Source organism: Salmo salar, chromosome ssa20 (assembly GCF_905237065.1).
Source record: "Salmo salar chromosome ssa20, Ssal_v3.1, whole genome shotgun sequence".
NCBI lineage: Eukaryota > Metazoa > Chordata > Actinopteri > Salmoniformes > Salmonidae > Salmo > Salmo salar.
This window is the reverse complement of record NC_059461.1, coordinates 67,942,653-67,950,703: the sequence shown is the minus strand read 5'-3', so window position 1 is coordinate 67,950,703 and position 8,051 is coordinate 67,942,653. Positions and strand designations below refer to the sequence as shown.

The window sequence follows — 8,051 nt, the reverse complement described above, 5'->3', positions numbered from 1 at the left end:
GCAGTAGAGTGATTGTGGGATTATCGTCTCTTTCGATTACGGGGGCTGGATGGGTGACGTCAGCCAGGCCTGCTTGTCCCTCCGCCAAGTGGGCACACAGTGCAGAAGATCTGGGGAACATGAAACAGACACACCATACAGCCCGGCGTTCACTGTGCACTGTTACATTGGCTCAGTGAATGTAAGTGTGCGGCTGCTCACACGCAGTCTGCAGAGGAGACATTTCACTCCTTCAGTCAAGACTAGGTAGGCTGTGCCCCCACCACATCTCTCTCTATCTCTCGCTCTCTCTCTCCGCTCTCTCTCTCTCTCTCTCTATTTCTCTGTCTCTCTCCCAGTGAGTGCTGTCACTCTCGTCAGAGTGGATTTGGACAATTCAAGGGAATTAGCCCTGGGATCAAAGGCTCAGTGGTGTGGTGGAGATATATATATATATATATATATATATATATATATATATATAGCAGCAGGCAGCAGGAAAGCCATGTCCACTCAAACGCAACATCAGTCACAGCACTATAATCCCCACAGTACACATCCTGTGGTTCAGGCAGAGAAAGGACCAGCCACTGCCAGCCAACCTGTTTAATGGCCTCACCGATTGATTTTCCAATCACGCACTTGTGCAGAAGCCACTGATTGATATATTAACGCATGATAATATTAACCTAGTTGCCTGATTGATTTATCTAAGTGAACTATAGGACATCATGGTTTGATGGGTTCGATTTCTTAACTTTTGAAATCATGAAATATACTTATTAATTTCACTGAGGGAGAGAGGGTAATGTATAACGTTTACATTATGTCAGGATATGTTATTGTTAGCCGTCAGGGATCCTATGGGAGGAGAAGGGACACAGTCTGGCACAAGTCACCATGACAGCCATGAGTTGGAGAGGAGTGAGGAATTTGGGCAGAGGTCAGGTTAGATGAAGTGAGGAAGAACATATATCACTAATCTTCTGATATCAACAGAGGTGTATTGGTTCAGATGTGTAAGGAGGGGCTCAGCATAGGAGAAAGGGTTAAATACCAGTGCTTGTGTAAATATGGTCTTTGTCTTCTGTAGCTGAATGACTCAATGGGTGAATCATTTTGGTTTGAGCTTTACTAATCGTCCGTGAAATTTTATAAGGTTAATTCAGAAGCTAACAGTATGTAAGTCAATGGTACTTTTTTTGTTGTTGTTGCAAAAGCAGAAGCTACTCTTCCTGGGGTCCACACAAAACATGAAACATGACAGCTCAGCTGTTTATGTCGATGTCACAATAAGTACTGACAGTTTGGTATGACGCATATGAACTGGTTCCCAATTTCTCTGATGTAGCCCCCCCGCCCCGATGGTCACATGAGCCATGAGGTTATGTAGTCAGAATGGTATCTACAAAGATGCTTTTCTATACCATCTATGTGATATCTACACAGGAGAGGACCTTGCCATGTCCTAATGTTGACCGGTTAATTAGGGTAAGGATACATTAGTGACACCTGTTTGCATCATTGTGTACCTCACCCCTTTATAGACACCTGCTATACTCTTTTTACAACTAGAGGACCAAGCAAATTGTTCTGTCCTCTGACATTTTTGTCAGTATCAATCTTGTGAAAATGTAGTTGAGTCTGAGTGTTGTCATCATGTTTGACTATCAGTGGACACATTTTGCCAACAGTACCCGTTGTACTGGTTCATTCATCCAGAAACATAGCTCACCATCTGCTCTTTTGTTTTAGCGTCTCATGCTTCCTGTCTGAGTCATTTTTTGTCCAATTGTCATTTTTTGTCCACTTCACATTTACCTACTTAGGGCAGAGTTCTACTACTTTAGGTTGAAATTTTACAATATATTTCTGATAAAAATGTGCAATTAAAAATCTCTAAAAAATCTCCTTTTCATCCCTGCATCAAATGACGTAACACATTTTCTGAATGTCAACACTTACCCCCTTCACTAACAAAAACTCTGCTATTGTTATTAGAGTGTTGAATGTGCTGAAAAGAATCTTAAGAATGTTGGTGATAACAGAGGACATTGTGCTCTGCCGGCTTGACAATACACCTTTTTTCAAAGGTGCAGTTCAACTCCTGTTAATTTTTCTCACACTTTGCATATACAGTACATGTTGTGATGCCGTATAGTTGTTACAACTGTACATTTTTCAAACACACCACATTCTCCTCTTATCTTAATCTCCAAGCTTTATAGTTTTATTCTAGCTTTCATTCTGGTTACATCTTGCACACCTTAAAAACTAGCCCCGCCTTTACATGTCTGTCTGCAAGCAGCCAAGTAGTCAAACAGTCCGAATATTTAGAACACCACCTCTGCAAGATGTTCACAGGTAAAACTAACTACTGTTGTATACATTAAAAATATATTTGATGTAATGAGATGTCTTTCCAAATGTACATTCATAATGCAGACCTAATTCATATTTTACAACAGCTAGTTCATTAATGCATGTGAATTGTTGGATTCGAGGTAAACTTTGAACATTGTTATATGCATAAGCATAGTATATAAAGGAGTGGAAGAGACTGGTTTATATGTCAGAGGTTAATGGGTCTCTGTAGAAAGACAGATGGCTTTGGAATGTGTTGGGTGGATGGGAGGAGGTCACAGCATTGCTATAGGGGAACTCGGATGGAAATCTGTGGATTAGGCGAAGGAGGGGTTGAGGTCAGGTCAGATCCCCTGAAGGGAGAAATTATGGTTTATTAGCCTATTACCCTCTTCCTGTAGAACCGCAAGATGTAAGGATTGGAGAGAAGGAGTGTCCAAAGTGGAGTATATACTGTAACCCACCAATCCTGGTGGGAACATGTCTTTGTCTGGACACAGCTGTGTCGACACTTTGGGAAGAATTAAACTTGGTTAAGCTTCTCTAGTGTCCGTGAGTTATTTACTCTGAAAAATTAGAACCTAACAGAATGAAATGACATATGACTCTCTAACACAAGAACAATTAATTTGCCTATACTCCATTTCAACGGATTTATCTTTCTATAGAAGTAAACTCATCATCAGCTGTAGTTGCACATGGATTTTGAACCTGGCTGTGGAGACAATAATGGAAGCCTTAAGCCTGGTAATAACCTACACACAATAGTGACCTAAATACCTAACTACATTTCTTATGAAATACAGGTTAGTTGTGCAAGTAATCTTTGTAATTGAATGTCATGTATCCTTTGTTCACCTACATAGTTGTATTTTAAGAGGCCTATGATGTGAAATGTATAAGAAATATATATATACAATATATCCTAGATCTCTGTGTGTATGCAATAGTCCAATGCATTTGTATATGGCATATGATGAATGTCCCTGACAAATCTTTACAGTGAAAGGGAGCTAAACAACTATATTGTATTCTGGAACACAGAACCCAAACCCACCGATCCTGATCCTACCGAGGGTGGCAGCGGTGGCCCAGCGAGTCCTAAACCAAGTAGGCCTTCTAACTCTATTTTATGCTGTTATAAAGTTGACAAGATAAGTGCATTACATATATATCTTATGGCATCTGTATTTTCCTGTATTTAATCATCATAATTGCTGTGAAAGGGAAGAATTTGTACATATCTTATTGCCAATAATCTTTGGGTATGCATCAAATGCCCTAGGCCTGGACTGATCTCTCTCTCTCCCTCTCTCTCCCTCTCTCTCTCTGATCATTCTTCCATTCTAGGAAAGATTGTAGCCTTCACAGCAAAACTTAACATCTGTGACAGCTACCCAACTCACAGAGGAATCCTGAAGTTTACCAACATCCTGGTCAATGAGGGAGATGGCTACAGTACCGACACAGGAAAATTCACCTGCTCGCTAGCTGGCTTGTACCACTTGACACTGTACATGTCCACCTACGGGCGCGCCCAGTGTAGTATCTTAAAGAATGGCCAGCGGGTTGTCTCAGCATACCATACCAGCCTGCCAGACAATTGTTGCCATGTAGCCAGCATTGGTAGTGTGATTGAGCTCACTAAAGGAGAGCATGTTTGGGTTAATCTGTGGGGGCCTACAAGGCATGACATTTTTGCTACTGAAGAGAAGGGTCATCTAATTTGTAATTGATGAAATTTCAATATTTCTCAGTGTTTTAGAATTTGTTGTTTATTAGGCTAAATCTGTGTGCCCAATGCCACCCCTCATCTCTGATTCCCCGCTGTGCGCACAATATCAAGTGCGCCTATAGGCTATTTAGTGTGGTCTCAATCAAATGATCCAAATTATCCATAGCCTATAGGCTAAAGGATATACGAAGTGCATGCCGAGAGAAGAGGAAGTTATATTTGTAAGGAAATTAACTTCCTTCCTGAGTCTTTTGCACTGCTGGGATGGTGTGATAAATAATTGTCGATTAGGCCTAGTCCAACAAATGCGACATCGTGCTTGCGGATTAGACTATATGTTCTGTTCAGCTTGAGAAGGACAGCATGAATATGAAAAGGAGGACCTAATGTTAACTTTGATAGCTTGCTACCACTATAATTGATTTTAAGAAAAACAATGTTTTTTGCCCATTATGTTTTTCTCAGAGGTATTGACCTCACAGAAAGACAGATTCAAGTAACTTGGTGCTGAAACTTGAAGCAGGCAGCCGCAGCACAAGAAATCGAAAAAATCATGGTGCTGAAAGTAGGCATATTAGAGTAGGAATAATTCATTTAAACTGTCTTCATTATAGTTTTACTTAACTAACAAAAGGGATTTATATTGGAACAATTTTCATCCTATTTAAGAAATAAGAGGTAGGCCTTACCTATTTTACAGATGAAATTAGGCAGTAGGCTGCAATCCAAACTCCATGCACTCTTCAAATAGTCTACCTGAGTGTCGGTGAAGGAAATTAAATAATTCCAGGTAGCCTAGCAGTTAAGAGCATTGGGCCAGTAACTGAAAGGGTGCTAGTTCAAATCCCTGAGCCGACTATGTGAAAAACATGTCGATGTTTCCTTGTGCAAACCACTTAACCCTAATTGTTCTTGTAAGTCGCTCTGGATAAGAGTGTCAACTAAATGAATAAAATATAAATTATTTGGCATCTGAAAAATACAGTATGATAAGATGAATCCATAGGCCTATCTCTCTGTCCATTCTTATCCTGTCATTTATGGTATTAAAAAAGATTCTCCTAAGGTCTCCAGTCATGTAAAATGACATACTCCTAGAATTACATTAAATGTTTATAATATGCTATCTTGGACCCGTAAATACAATACTTTTACTATACTCCGGCATAGTGGACGCGTCATAATACCCATAAAACCTAGCGGTAAAACCCAGTAATGGTTCCAATCGTTTTTTCACCATTCATTTTTGCGTCTGGGATTTTAGAACTACTTCATATAAGGTCTGTGTTTTGTGTAGGCTTATACTGACGTCTCGTTTTGATAACCATGTAATTCTCTCTCGGAAAAGGTGAGTTTTATCAATATATTGGCTTCAATTTACAAAAAAAAATTTTAAATGCTGATTAGCAACAGAGATGACCTCAGTAAGACTACAAATTCCTGCAGGAAGCTCCTGCACTTCATCTCTAGTCGACACTGTCAGCTACCGTTCACCAGCATGATCAGAGACCTGTGTACAATCCATAAACTTCTTATGTCCCCTTTCTCGGTCTTAGCTAGCCACTGACTACACTTTAGCTAGCTAATTATTACAGCAGTAGATCCCAAAAATATTTTGTTTTGCTTAGCCTAGATAATTGTTTGTCCAGTGTGTCGATTCAGGCTTTACGGCATTTTTCAAGTATGAGCATAAGAGCATTGAAAGGGGAGAAGACCACTATAAGTCTGGCCATGTGGAGAAGTGCAACTATAGTGAGGGGAAACATACCGGTTTGGTCAGGGCCAGCATGAGGGATAAAGTTTATCCTGTGTCGGTGAGTGTAGCTATTAAGTTAAGTTTGAGCATCTTAGCAATACAATGTGTTCTATACAGCTGTCAACATTCTACAGGGAAAGAGACACTTATACAATTATACTGTATAAGTATCAATTATACTGTATAATCATTAACCAGATTACCCTGGATACCAGACTTCAATGAGTGATAACTCAGTTCTAGAATGTTGTCATTGATGAGAATGAATAAAAAAATCTATTGACATTCAGAATGGACTTTGTTTAGACATCCAGCCTGTATGGTAGTTTCATGACCAGAGACAAATCTTCAGAGGCACAGTATTTATTTATAAGGAGTGGTACATGTGGTAACGCTTTACTTGCAGCAACATATTATATATTATGTCATAACAGCTGACACAACTTGTTATACCTTATACCTGTTATATGTTCATAACACTGTCATGACACATACAGTATATTTACACCTGTTGGGAAATATATTGCACATTTTATGGCTGGTTATGACACATACATAGGAGTGTCAAAACCCACAAAACTTACCACACAAGGCAAAACATTCCATTACACCATAGCCTACGTGTCAACCGTATGTTAATGTTATATATATAGTGCCTTTGGAAAGTATTCCGACCCCTTGGCTCCACATTTTGTTACATTACAGACTCATTCTAAAATTGATTAAATAGTTTTTTTCCCTCATCAATCTACACACAATACCCCATAATGACAAACCAAAAACAGGTTTTTAGAATTTTTTTGCTAATTTACATCAGACCAGAGAATCTTGTTTCTCATGGTCTGACAGTCTTTAGCTCACTTTTGGCAAACTCCAAGTGGGCTGTCATGTGCCTTTTACTGAGGAGTGGCTTCCGTCTGGCCACTCTATCATAAAAGCCTGATTGGTGGAGTGCTGCAGAGATGGTTGTCCTTCTGGAAGGTTCTCCCATCTCCACAGATGAACTCTAGAGCTCTGTCAGAGTGACCACCAGGTTCTTGGTCACAGACCTGACCAAAGCCCTTCTCCCCCAATTGCTCAGTTTGGCCAGGTGGCCAGCTCTAGGAAGAGTCTTGGTGGTTCCAAACTTCTTCCATTTAAGAGTGATGGAGGCCACTGTATTCTTGGGGACCTTCAATGCTGTAGAAATTCTTTGGCACCCTTCCCCAGACCTGTGCCTCCTCCTGTCTCGGAGCTCTACGGACAATTGATTTGACCTTATGTCTTGGTTTTTACTCTGACATGCACTGTCAACTGTGGGACCTTATATAGACAGGTGTGTGCCTTTCCAAATCATATTCAATCAATTGAATTTACAACAGGTGGACTCCAATCAAGGTATAGAAACATCTCAAGGATGATCAATGGAAACAAGATACACGTGACCTCAATTTCGAGTCTCATAGCAAAGGGTCTGAATACTTATGTAAATAAGGTAGTTCTGTTTATTTATTTGTAATACATTTGCAAACATTTATAAAAAACAGTTTTCGCTTTGTCATTATGGGGTATTGTCTGTAGATTGCTGAAAAAAATACATTTAATCAATTTTAGGATACGGCTGTAAAGTAACAAAATGTGGAGAAAGTCAAGGGGTCTGAATACTTTCTGAAGTCACTGTATATATTTATTTTTTATTTACCACATTAAATTATCATTGTAATTGCGCAAACATTTATGTCAGACATGTACCTACCCCAATGCTCTGTTGCTGATGACTGTAATGAATACAGGAACAGATTTCAGGAGCAGGACAAGACACCCTCTTTTTGACTGATGACTGATATAAGGGCCTGTACGTGATAGGCCTATCTGGCTTATTTGATTATGATGGTCATAATGCTTCTTGACTGTGTCATAGTGTTTTTTCTTAGTCCAAGTAAAGTGACACAGGATGGTCATAATGCTTCATGTGTGTCATAAAGTGCATTTTCTACAAGTTATTGAAAATATGATGAAAAAAACGACTGTAAAGAATGAATTACAAAAACTACTAAAGATTTAAGAAACAAACTTTCAAACGAAAGGAAAAATAATTTGAATAAATGTGGGTTTTGACATAACCAGCCATAAAATAACGCAATATTTGTCACAGCCGGTGTAAATATTTGGGTCATGACAGTGTTATGACCATATTATGACAGGTTATGACAAGTTATGTCAGCTGTTATGACATTA

At 39.3% G+C, this 8,051-nt stretch overlaps 1 long non-coding RNA gene across 1 annotated transcript; it reads left to right on the top strand.

Moving 5' to 3' along the window:
- The first annotated feature begins 1,346 nt into the window (after positions 1–1,346).
- On the top strand, positions 1,347–6,594 carry LOC106581106 (uncharacterized). Its single transcript, XR_001323016.2, has 4 exons — positions 1,347–1,470; positions 3,012–3,090; positions 3,388–3,453; positions 3,694–6,594. It is a non-coding gene; the product is annotated as an uncharacterized lncRNA (long non-coding RNA).
- The last annotated feature ends 1,457 nt before the right edge of the window (positions 6,595–8,051 follow it).